The sequence below is a fragment of the Vidua macroura genome, chromosome 10 (genome assembly GCF_024509145.1).
Source record: "Vidua macroura isolate BioBank_ID:100142 chromosome 10, ASM2450914v1, whole genome shotgun sequence".
NCBI classification, from domain to species: domain Eukaryota; kingdom Metazoa; phylum Chordata; class Aves; order Passeriformes; family Viduidae; genus Vidua; species Vidua macroura.
This window is the reverse complement of record NC_071580.1, coordinates 20,264,818-20,277,476: the sequence shown is the minus strand read 5'-3', so window position 1 is coordinate 20,277,476 and position 12,659 is coordinate 20,264,818. Positions and strand designations below refer to the sequence as shown.

The 12,659-nt window shown below is 43.4% G+C and overlaps 1 protein-coding gene across 10 annotated transcripts in view; it reads right to left on the bottom strand.

Annotated features, from left to right (window-relative positions):
- Positions 1-12,659, bottom strand: part of MAP3K13 (mitogen-activated protein kinase kinase kinase 13) — a 69,926-nt gene that overhangs the window by 29,013 nt on the left and 28,254 nt on the right. The gene's annotated exons all lie outside the window — the stretch shown is intronic.

The following is a 12,659-nucleotide window of genomic DNA, read 5'->3' as shown; positions in this document are numbered from 1 at the left end:
AAGCTATTAAAACCTTAAAATTCATGGGCAAGGACACCTTCCACTAACCTAGGTTGTTCCAAGCCCCACCCAGCCTGACCCTGAACATTTCCAGGGATGGGGTAGCTTCTCTGGGTAGTTGAGGAAGTCAGACCACAGCCAGTATTCCCAAAAAGGACAGAATGCCACATTGTGCACAAAGGCACAATGATCTTTTTGGCTCTTCAGGATGCTGAGCTAACTTCCATGGGTCTCTTACAACCTAAGATCTCATTATTGTGCAGAAAAAGCTATGTCAGAGCCTAATTCTGACTGGATGTTAAGACTGAATTGTGTTTAATCAACATTAAATTGAAAAGGTATTTATCACCCAAGTTCAGTGGAGCCTTCCAGAACTCCCTGCAGGTGGCCTCCATAGTCATTACCCTCAACACCTTCCTTGTGAAGTCTCACAGTCTAAACTGAATATTCCTAAAATATCTGGATAAGGGAAGAAAAGGTGGCAAGACTATGAGTAGTGCCATCTCCAAAGCAGAGAAAAATGTTTCAACATTACCATGCTTTTATCCCTACTCTCATTCCATATAATTTAACCAGTAATCTGTCTGCCAGCCTGGTGTCTCAGTTATTTAATAACTGTTTAGCCTCTTTAAGAGCCTCTGGTAAGTATTCCTGCCAAAATCCCAACAGATTGTATCAACCAGATCTCCCTTCCTACCATGCTCCTGTCTCCTACAAAGATTTTTAATAGATTTCCAAGGCAGACTTCACCTTAAAAGAACTGGTGACTCTTTATCCCCACATGCAATGTGTGCAACTGCCCTGGCTCTCAGCATAGGAATGAATTTCTACCTCCAGCACCATGCGACAAATGTTTCATTAGAACCTCCTTCAGCATAAGGTCACAAATTTGTGGGGGGTGGTGAAGCAGTGCTTGATTTGGAAAGAGAAATCAAGCATCCACTTCTTTTATTTTTTTCAAAAGGAATTTTAAAAAAAACAGTAAAAATTCATCTTAGTGAGGAAGAGACACAAAGAGCCCATCCAGTGCAGGAAGACCTCTCCAGTGGCAGGGCGAGCATGTCCTGCTCCACCTGGCAGCCCTGCCAAGCGTCGGCTGGGAAATAAGCACCTTACGTAACGGCGTATTTTCAGCACTACACACAGAAATGCTGCCTCTACCCTGCAGAAGGTATTTTTGGATCTGCTAAAATGCTACTGTGTTCTTCCAGGGCTTTGCATTCTTCTGCTCAGAAATTGCATAATCTGATGCCATAGGAAATAAGTGGTGTTGCATAATGACTCTCGTATTGGCTGCAGGGCCCAGGGACTGCACGTTCCTGCTGGAGAGCAGCCCTGCTCCGAGCCCAGGTGCTTGGGGAGAAAGGGGAAGCCACAGCCACGTGCCTCTGGGGAGCAGGGCAACAAACCAAGCACGCAGTTACCTCACAAAAATCAGTGTAACTAAGTCACCCATTTGCTCTCTGTTCCTCCCCGTGGCTGCTGCATGTCGTGAGCTATGTGCACACAGGGAACACCAGCAGCTCCACACACCATCTCACCACTGACACCCTCCACCACAGGCCCATCAATACACTGGAGAACATTCAGCTGGGATAAAGACAGACTAAATGCTGATCAGCCTTTTATACTACGGAATTACTACTGAAATCTGTCTCAGACTAAAATGTAGAAATTACCTTAAGTTACACTCTTCTCTTTCACCTTTCTAGCTGTTTCCATAGCAGGAAACAACTTTCCAAACCCAGTCACAGGCTTCAGGCTCTGTTCTTTTCTCTTCATCCTTCCCAGTTCTGTATTTTTACCTCATTGACAATCCCCATGTTATTATTGATCCATATGTTATTATATTACTATATAATTACTATATGTTATTATATTACTATTATTATACAACAACAACAGATTTAAGGATTCAAACTGAAATATTTTACAACATCAAACACCAGTAAAATTTGCAGTTTAGTTCACAGAAGCCTTACAGTCCCACATCTCCATATAAAGGCACTAAACGTTCCAGTCCTACCAAAAAACAATATCTTGGAATTTCCCCCCCCCCTTACAGAACTGAAACACCCTATTTTCCTCCAAAGAGTAGCATTAAAATTAATTAATGTCTGAAAGATCTTTGAGGATGAAGATCAATATCACAGTGCTGCTTTCAGGAATCCAGTGAATGAATCAAAGTCTCACTTTAATTCACGTGAGGTGTCAGACTGGTCTCAGGTAAACTCACTCACTCCCACGCTTGTTTTTATTTTTATAGTAGATATGAATTATTCAACATTTGCAAAGCACATTCAACATGTAAATGCTACTCACACAAACTTCGCAGCACTAAGAGCTTATGTGCTTCACACCCGGTATTAAGTAACTCAACAGCTCTCCATGAAAGTGCAACAATTCCTGGGGTAGGTGCAGTGCTCTGGCCCCCATCACCTCACACCAGGTCCATGCCTGGGTGTACCTGCTGGGAAGGGGAAGGACACTCAAAATCCAGCTGGCAGGTCTGGGATGGGAAATGACAGCAGTACTAAGTTGTATTTAGCAAGCACCATACACGAGCAAAGAGGATTACTCCTCAACAGAGGCAGCACAATGCCCGCTCAGGAGCCTCTCGTAAGCCTGTATTAGTGACAGCGCAGGGCTAGAGGTGTGAGCTGCTCCACTACAGCTTTACGTGCTGGTAACACACAGACAACACAGACCTGGGGGTGCAGCCCAGGGGACCTCCTGAGGCCTGGGGGTGCAGCCTGACCCTATTCCCTGATTGGCCCTTATCTTTGTACTGCCCCAAGACCAGGGTCACTCCCGGCCCCTCGGGAGAGACAAACCTGGACCCTCCATGTGCGTGTGCCCAGGGACTCTGAACAGACATAGGAACAGGGGAAGGAGCCAATGAGGTCTCAACAGCTTTTTGAGCAAAGCTTCTTGTGTTTCCCCAGCCTAGGGGATGCCCCCCAGGGTCTCCACAGCTTGGCACAGCTCATGCCACCCAGCCCTGCAGAGACCAGCACTCAGCACACCCCAACTGGACCACTATTGGGCTGCAGCTGATGGCTCAACACCTGAGGATCTCCTCAAGCCCAGAAGGATGGTGAGGCTGGACTTCCCATGTTTCAGCAGGAGAGTCACACCTGTACAGCCACATTACTGATTTTTGTGTCTTCCAGAAGGTAACAGAGATGGGGGACAGGACAAGCATCCCTGGAATTAATAGAATGTCTGCAGAGAGACCTCCATTCCTCCAGTCCACCATGCTGGGAAGATCCAGCCTCTCACCCCTGCCAGGACTTTCTCCTTCCTTCCCTCACAGCACCTCGGTGCTATGTGACCAACAGCTCCAGAGGGAACTGCACCAACAATCACAACTTCACCAGAGGGTTATAAATCACAGACTTTACACAGACAAATCTGCTCTTCCTCCTGGCCTACACCCAACTGTTGCCAAAGCCTTTGAACACCCTCCAACCACCAAATTCTCAGTTGAAGTTGTAGCAGGGAGAGAGCACAAAGGTCAAAGCACACATTGAGTATTTATAGGGGTGGGAGTAACTACACACAGAGCTGCTGCTCCTGGCCCAGCCACAGCTGCCAACTTGGTATTCAGCCCTAAGTAGTCTGTGTTTTGGGTGAAAAATTTAACCCCCACTACCCAGGAGATGAGACTGATTTGCTGCAATGACACAAAATTGGAGCCTACAAAAGCCTCTGCACGGGATGTATTTTTGCCAAGGAGGGATAAAAAGCAAAGTCCCATAAGCTGGACAGAGCTTGGTGAAGTGCCAAACTCCTGAGAGCTTTGGAGGTAACATCTGCCTCAGTTGACTAATTTGGATTCAGTTATGGCTGAGAACTCACTGGAAGTTGTACAAGCAGTGAACCTGCTGCTGCCTTCCTCCACTGAGATCTCAGGTCAGAGCTTGGCTGAAAGGCTCAATGCACTTTCCCCTGCCTGCTCTCGCCCCAAGGACCAGAGCTGAAGGGCAACCAGCAATGATTTAAAGTATGTTCACACAAGCCATGCCAGATTTCTTTTATTTTTATATTTTAAAAACAGTTCTATTTTATAACTCTGCCATTTTAAGAAGCCCTAGTCTTGAAAATCCACTCCCCACATCTCAACTACAGACAGCCTGGAACAGGTACTAGGCAGGAACATCTCAAGCCTAATCAGCCACCATCTCACATTTGCTATAAAAGAAGTCCTGAGACAACAAGAAATACTTAAAACTTTTCTTATCCTGCCACTGCTTAGAGCAGACCCATGTTTAAATAACTCCTAATTGTGAAAGGCCTTACCTAGGGAGAGATTTGCAAATAAACCATTACTCAATTTTCTGATCCACTGGAGATAAGCAACTTACCTAGACTTTACAATAGGAGATGAAAAAGGGAGATTAAAAATGCAACCAAAAAACCCCCAAACATGATTAAACCCAAGTTCACCTATAGCTGGGGAACAGTGGGAGTCCCTACCATTTATTCTGTGCTAGAAGTTACTTGCTAATTCCAGGCACAAGGGTCAAAATGAATGCCAGCTATAAATTTAACTATCGGGCAGCAGGGGACAAAGACAAATCTGAATGACAGGACCGTTCCAGATCAAAGACTCATACTGGAGGCTCCAAAGACAGAAAACAGAACTGGTGTTACAGCAAAACAAACAAACAAACAAAACCCCCACTACATCAAAATCTGGATTTATTTGTGTTTCTCAGTGGAAACTGTCACAGACAGAAGGTTCAAAGGGCTGCCTCTCTCTAGAAACAAAACCCGTATACATTCATTCAGGAGCACAACAAAAAGGATAGTGACAAAAACTTTTAAACCCATGACAACTCTACCCTCCTCATTCTAGGGTATCCCAAGATGTCTGTGGCTACCCACACAGCAGGTACTGTGGAAAGTGCCCACATTTTCCAGCCAGACTGACTGCATCTCTCTCTTTTCAAACATTTTCATATTTTCTCCCTCAAAATTATTGATCCTTCATCTTCTTCTACTGAACAGACTGCCTACTGCTAAAATCAGTATATCCAAACACATGGGCCTGATGTCATCTTTCTCCAGATCTACTTAAAATATCCCATTTTTCATTTACTTAAGGGAGACATGTGGTTTGATATGATTAAGCTACTGCAGCACCTCAACCACCCCCCAAAACAAAAATAAAGAGGAGCTCTTCTTTTCATTGGGAGAAAACATGACATCATGCCCATTCAGGTGAGCAGGAATATGACAAATCTTGCCCCAGTGAACAGTATCATTAACTGCAAAGGTACTCCCAGCTCCCTCATTTATTAGGAAAATGAGGGGTGAAAATTGTGCTCAGCACATCAGAGACGGCTCAAACTGCTATTTTCAATAATACAGGAGCAAATTCCTACCCAGCTGATTGAAAGAAATACACGTCCTTCATCTCAGAAATAAAATTAAATTATTTAACACTGTAACACACAAGAGGAATTGTTTAATTAGCCCACAAGGAAAAAAAAAATTACAATTCCCCAAAAAGCAAAAATTATAATTCTGCCTCTTTACACTATCTAGTAATTCTTAAGTCATTGCCTGTATATTCCATTTATATCCATTCTCCATTGCCATTCCCTTCCCCTTTAAAAGGGGGGCACAAGAAGATAACGTGCAAAATTGCAAGTGAAAAATGTCCAGCACACCGACAGGCAAAGGCCAGGCCAGCTCTCGGATTCATATGCAGTGATGGATAAATTAAGGTCTCATGTTTCCTCTTCCCTTTCTCAGCATCATTTTTTCAGCCCTTTCCCATCACAAATGCAACATCCATCTGTCCTTCCGAAATAAATGGCGAGAGGGGAATGCTGACCATGAAACACCACACACAAACACACACCCCTCACAGAAACACACTTCCTCCCAAATACTCACAAGGATGAAGATTTCCTATGTGATGCTCCATTTTCTTGTTTTAAAAAGATGGAAGGCAAAAAAAAAAAAAAAAAAAAAAAAAAGGAAAAAATGAAAAAAAAAAAAAAAAAAAAAAAAAAAAAAGGAAGTGTTGCAAAATAAAAGGAAATTCCACCCACACAATCCTGCAGCCTGCTGCAAAGAAGCACCGAGCGTGCTGACGTCACGGATTCATGAATGGATGGAAATCGGGCTGGATGGATGGAGCCGGCGGGGGCTGCGCACCGGCAGCGCGGCCGCCAGTCCCCGCCCGCTCCGGGCACCGGCAGCCGAGCCCCCCGAGCGACGGCGCCGCGCCGGGGCATCTCCGCGGCCGCGCTCGCCGCCGCTCCCGGGAACGGCGGCGGATCAAATAACAGCCATCTGCCACGGGAACCGACTGCGTTCGGCAATCAGAAAAGGAGCTCATCGCCGCCCCGGCTTCTTGCGGGATTACAAACGCTGCGTATTAGTATTAAAATAACTAAATATAAACATGTAGCGGGAGGAAGAAGCGGGGAGAACAATAGGAGGCTTGTGTTTGATTAGCGATGCAAAAGCAGCAGGAAAATAAAAATAGGAGCATTAACAAAATCCCACATTCGGCTCCAGACAAACATTCCCGGCAGCGGGCAGACAAGCTCACAGCCTCAGTAAGGTCCGGGAACAAAGATCAGAGCAGGCAGAGTTTCACACTCGGGGCTGCGTAAGGCACGGTGGGCACATCACCCATTCCCATTTCCACCCCAGTGCCAATCCCAAACCAATGGAATACACTTCACTGTGCAGAGCACACCCAAATCTTTGCCACAGTCCTGGTGGCCACCTGCCAGAGCAGCTGTGCTTCACCTGGATATGGACAGGGAAGGAGCACAAGTTCTGCCTTCTTTTTGTATCTTTGAAACATGAGGGAAGGAATGGAGGGATGAGCATGACAAGGAATGAAGGTCAAAGTTTGAAGGATAACCTGGGCTGCAAGCTCTGCAATTACACCATCTCAGGCTTGACCAGAATTCATCAATTTGGCCTCAAACTCCTTCTGAACAATTTGCAGCCTGAAAATTATTGAGACAGAATTTCCATATTTTCACCACACCTTTTCCTAGCCAGTAGGAAGCAATTATGTCAAAACAGGGTGTCCCAAAACTTACTCTGGTGGGGCACATTTGAAAAGAATGTCTGAGACAATCCTACCTTTCCTTATGGAAAGTAGGTAACATCCCAAAATAAACCAGGACTGGATGTAACAACACCACAGATCAGGGCTGAAAAAACAAGGATTTTGTGCCCACTTGATCTCATGTGAGCAGCACCACTGATACCAGCTTCTGAAGAGGGAAGAGGAAGGCTTGGATTTTGGATTTCTGAATTGACACTTATAAATCTGGCTAGGGAAAATAAAAAGGAATGCAAATTTCTTATTGCCTACTTTCAAGATCAAAGAAACCACAAATTTAATTTTGCTTTAGAAATATCTATTCTTTAAGAGGTAAAAGTCACCAAAGCACAAGATTTCTGCCCAGACAACACCGCTGCTGCAGCCTAAGCACTCCTGTGCCCAAGGGGATACAGGAGTGGAGGGACAGAGAGAGATACCTCTTCTCCAAAGAGATCACTTTGTGCCCCCATTTCAAATCCCAGCTGCACCTGCTTTGACTCCCAGCCTTGCCCTCCAGAGCCCAGCACTCGGCTTTACACCACCAAGAGATGGAGACAGCTTCCAGATTTCCCTGGCATTTTCAAAACAGATAAAAATGTTAATTTACTGTCTTACCCTAAAGGGATCAATTCAGGAACTAGAAGGGGGAGTACAGTAGCACTTGCAAGAAACAGAAGAAAAGGAGAAATATTGCTATAGAATAAGAAAAGTCAGAATAAAAATAAGAGGAAAATAATTTTCAGAGGTTTCCAAGGGTTAATTGCAGTGACATTTATATAAAAAAATACCCAGCAAAGAAAATAAGTGGGAACAAAACCCCAGGAGGACTCCAGGAGAAGAAAAGAGCTTGTGCATAGAATTTCAGATTTTTTTGTCCATGGTAGCTTGGTTCAGTATCCCAACACTTGAATTAATCTATGCCTCAATGGCTCAGGTTAAAATTTTTAAACACAAAGGTCCTGAATTTAATACAAAGTAACATCTTAAATCATTGTGAAACAAAAAACTAACCCACATTGTCCCAAAATTGACAGCTGCTACATGACTATGTTGTGTTGCAACCAGGTAAGAATTTTTGTAGTACACATTACACAGCTCCTTTGATCAGTAACTAAGTTGATCAATATTAAGAAAGAGAAATTATTCTCCTCCCTCTCGCTCAGACAAAACCACTGGTAAAAGCAGGGAACTGAAGTATCAGATGCCAAATATAATTTGTGAATATAATTAATGTGAAAACAGAGGAAAAAATGTACTACATACAACTAAAAATCCAAAGTTCTTAAGGGACACAAGAGTGCTAGTGAAAAGTTGAAAGGCAGCAGGATTTCTGAAAGAAATTATGGACAACCAAGTAACTAGACCAGTAGGAGAAATAACTGGCCTAACTGATGGCAATGGGTGCAAAAAGAAAGCTAAAAGTATTTTTTAAAACCAACTAGTTCACCATATTTGGAAAATACAAGATAATTAAGTATTTCCAAGCTAATTAATAACTAATAGGAATGTTATACAGCATCTGCTAGGCATAACATTTCTAGTTGGCACATCCTATTGATTTGAGCCCAGTCCTAAAATAATGATTTAACAAGTTCTCCAATCCTGTGACCTTCTATTTTAATAAACTGGTGAACATCTAAAATTGCAGAAGACTGAGAATAATACCAATATTATGCCAATATTCAAAAATAGCATACGTTGTTATTTGTAGGCCTTGGCAACTTGGGAAGAAATCCTGGCAACTTGGGAAGAAATCCTAAGCCAGCCTTTGACAAGGAAGGATGGTTCTGCTGCCCTGGACCAAAGGCTGAGTTATCCCAGGATCCTGCCTCTGCCAGTGGCCCATAACAGCCACACAGGGAAGCACAAACCCAAAGCAAACCCTTTAATGCTTCCCGTGGCATATTCCACTGACAACAGCAGAAAATTAGAAAAGAGATAGGAGTGACTCAAAGGTTAATTTCATAATTATGCAGCACTAAGGCTGTTAATAAACCTACTCAGCACACACTTGGAGGTACAAGAGGGACTGCTCTGTGAAAACTTCCTACGTGGATGAATAAATAAGTGAAGCAAGATTCACACAGCAAATGATTCTTTACCATGCAAACGTTTGGGTAAATATTTGCATAGGTAAGGTGGCATTTCATTGTCCAGTTCTAAACACCTGTGAAACCTTGAATCCACTCTTCCCAGTCCTAGACACACATCCCTCCTGTGAGTGTCCAGGAAGGAAGGAATCAGAATCACTGAATCAGGTTCTTGTTCGTGCTGTTATTAAGTCCAGACCTGACCTAGCGCAATCCACCTTTCTCTTTTGTAAGGAGCAAAGCTTCAATTTCACATCTGTCCAAACTTGCTATTTACAGAAATTTATGACTAGACCCTATCTGATGCCCCACACATCCCAGAAATGTCAGTTACAGGAGACTGGAATATTGTGAAAAAATTGAACATGTAACACAGTAGTATAGGCCAATTTATTATTTTTCCTTTTTATGTGGTTTTGTATCTCTCTTACGCACTGAATAGGGAAAATACAACACAATTTTAAATCAATTGTCTCAATGGCATTTTACTGAGACCATAAATGAAATTTTTGTATTTATCACATAGGATTTTATCCAGAACGTGCCCAGACCTGGGACTTTGAGAAGTCCTCCCTGCAGAGGCAGGTGAACAAAACTGTAATTTGACAAGACCAGCATTGAGACCTGAGAAGCATGACCAGAGGAAAAGAGAAAAAGCTCCAAAATGGGACATGTGTAATGTCCAGAGAAAGGTGAGCAGCAATTCCAGTCAGGAGCCCTTTTTGGAAAGGGAGTCTGTTTACAACAGGACAGCAGCCCTGGTGATTTCAGACCCCATTCCTGAATCACCACAGCCCAGAGCCCCTACCTGGGAGAAGAGTCCCACACAAATTAAGGGGTAAAACAAAGCTGGGAATATGTTTTGGTGCCCAATTGCTCCTCCACAGGCAAAAGAGCTGTGCCCAGAACATGGCTCAGAGCCTTTCAGATCAGAAACTTGAGATCTGCCTCTGCTCTCTGAACAGCAGCTTCAGTGAGCCACCAAGAGATCTCTGGGTCTGCTTAAACACGAAAGCAGGGAGCTGGAAACAGACACAGACTCACAGATCTGCAGTATCCCAAGGGAAAGCTCCCCTCCTCATAAGTGTATGCCTACAAGTTACTCAAGAAAACTCAGACACTTGTACAGTCTGCACAGTCTCCAAATCCAAGTACTACAACTGCTGTTACCCAAGAGTGAGTATTTTATTCACACAAAGCCACCTTCCACACTGTTGCCTGGTGTGTTTTTGAGCGTGCTCATGATGGGTAGGAGCACATAACAATTACAAGGACTTCTTTTAACCTTGTATTGCCTTCAGCAACACTCCAGAAACTAAGAGTAAAGTAAAATAAAGACACTAAAGGCACTAAAAGACAATGACAAGGCAAAAAGCACTATGTGTTTAGGCATGGGGTTAGTAAGGATTCCTTTTTTAAGGAGTTTCTGAGTGGCTTCCCCTCCTCTTTCCAGGTGAGCCCTGTCTTTGCAGTTCCAGCCTGTGTAGTTTTAGGAGGAGACATAACACTGTAATGTTAAGAAGATGCACTGATGAGGCTGGGAAAGCTCAAAAAACTACATTTGCAGACTACCTTTGTCTGAAGGATGGCAGCCCAGCTCCTGGGACATAAAGAGAACCTCTGGAATTCCATCAGGAAGGAAAATGGTGCTACATGAGAGACATTATAGCTGCTGAAAGGGCAGCTAATGCAGCAAGTGAACAACAGCCTCCCCAGATTGACAGTGGTGGTGGCCAGCTGAGCACAGACCATGAGAGAAAACCAGATCTATTTGTTCAGGGAAACGGGCACAAAATATTCCTCCCAGAGAACAGGCTGAAATCAAGTCTTCCATAACAATAATTAATTCTAAAAGGGTTCCCAGCAGTGAGAAATACTGAAGAAAATAATTCTAAAAATAAGTATTCATCAATAGCAGTTATATGGGACACTTGTAAAGCCAGCTGAGCCACTGTCACTTTTCCTCTTCCAGGTGAGGAACCTGCAAAAAGCAATGAGAGCTGACAATGAAGCCTCAGTATTAGTGCCATGTGGAAAGAAAAGTCTCATAATTTATGTTATTGCCACAAAAAGACATGCATAAATGGGAAGCTATTGCAAGGAGGAATTAATGAAACTGAAGAAGTGATTAAAAAATGCAGTCCAATTCCCCAAGGTCAAGTGTTGTTCAGAGAAAAAAAAATCACCTGCATAAATATAGAAACAACTGCTGAGCAGCTGCACTGTAGATAAAGATTGGGGATGGAGAGGATCAGAGACTGAGCACGAATTATAAATATCCAGTTGTCACAAACAAGGCAACTTCTATCCATTGACAGGAATACAAATTCCTGATCCTCTCAGTTTTGATGAAGCCTTTGGGAAAGTCCACGTTTGGGAAAGGTTTGCTGGGAATGTGAGAAACCACCCCAGAACGACAAGAAAAGGCAGATAGGCCACAGGTCAGCTCTGAGGGGTGGAGGAGGTAACTCAGTGAGGTAGCTCGGTCTGGACAGAGTGAAATGAGAAGCTAAGAATGATATATGATATGTTTCTACTAAATACACAAATGGTTTCTTCAAAGAAAGAGGGAAGTCCTGCTCCACATCTACAGTGACCAGGAAAAGCAATGGACTCAAAGTGCAAGAAGAAAAAAATGCTTAGGCTGTGAGAACTTTTCTAAATGGTAAACAGTGAAGCACCAGCCTAAGGAACTTAAGTTGTTTCCTCTATTAGGAAGGAAACAAAAATCATTTGACCAAAGCTGTCCAGGAATAGTGATATTGCTTTGATGCAAAAGATGAACTATTGGAACCTTTGAGGGATCTTCTGTGAAGATATCAAGGCACTGAAAGCTTTGCAGCAACAGCAGAAGCTGAAAAATTCCTCTGATCTTTTGCAGTGCAAGGTCTCACCAAATTAAATCTTTCTGTCCTTGCTAATGTTACACAACCCCTTTGAGGAGCAATATTCAGATTTTCTACCAAAAAAACCTATAAAAACTCCTGAAAGCCCATTAAGATAGCAAAACTCAAGTCATGAGACTGCCAGAGTAAGGCTCTATATTTAGTACCAACAGTTTTCTCTGTAGTTCTGTGATAAAGTTCCTTCAAGAAGAGTGGATCAGCTCTATGTAAATATTCCCAAGGCAAACAAAACTTGCTCAGCATCTTCCTCCCAGACCCATGTCACTCATGAAGCTTTCAGTAGGTTTTGCTTCAGAGCTCACTGGTTTTTTTTTCCTTCCTCCCAAGAGACTTCTGCTCCCCAGTGCTCACTGCAGACCCCAGAAGAGTCCTCTTGATCTGTGTGAGTTTTCACGACACAGAATTACTCAGTTCATGAGTTGTGACAGCACTTTAAATAGCAGAATATTGGAGTTTAGAACACTGAATTTGTCAGCAACGGGGTTTGGTCCTTGTTTTCAAGCACAATGTTGGACACCGTAGTATGATGGGGAAAGCACCCCAACGGGGTGACTGCACAGCACCCCAAATATTTTCTGA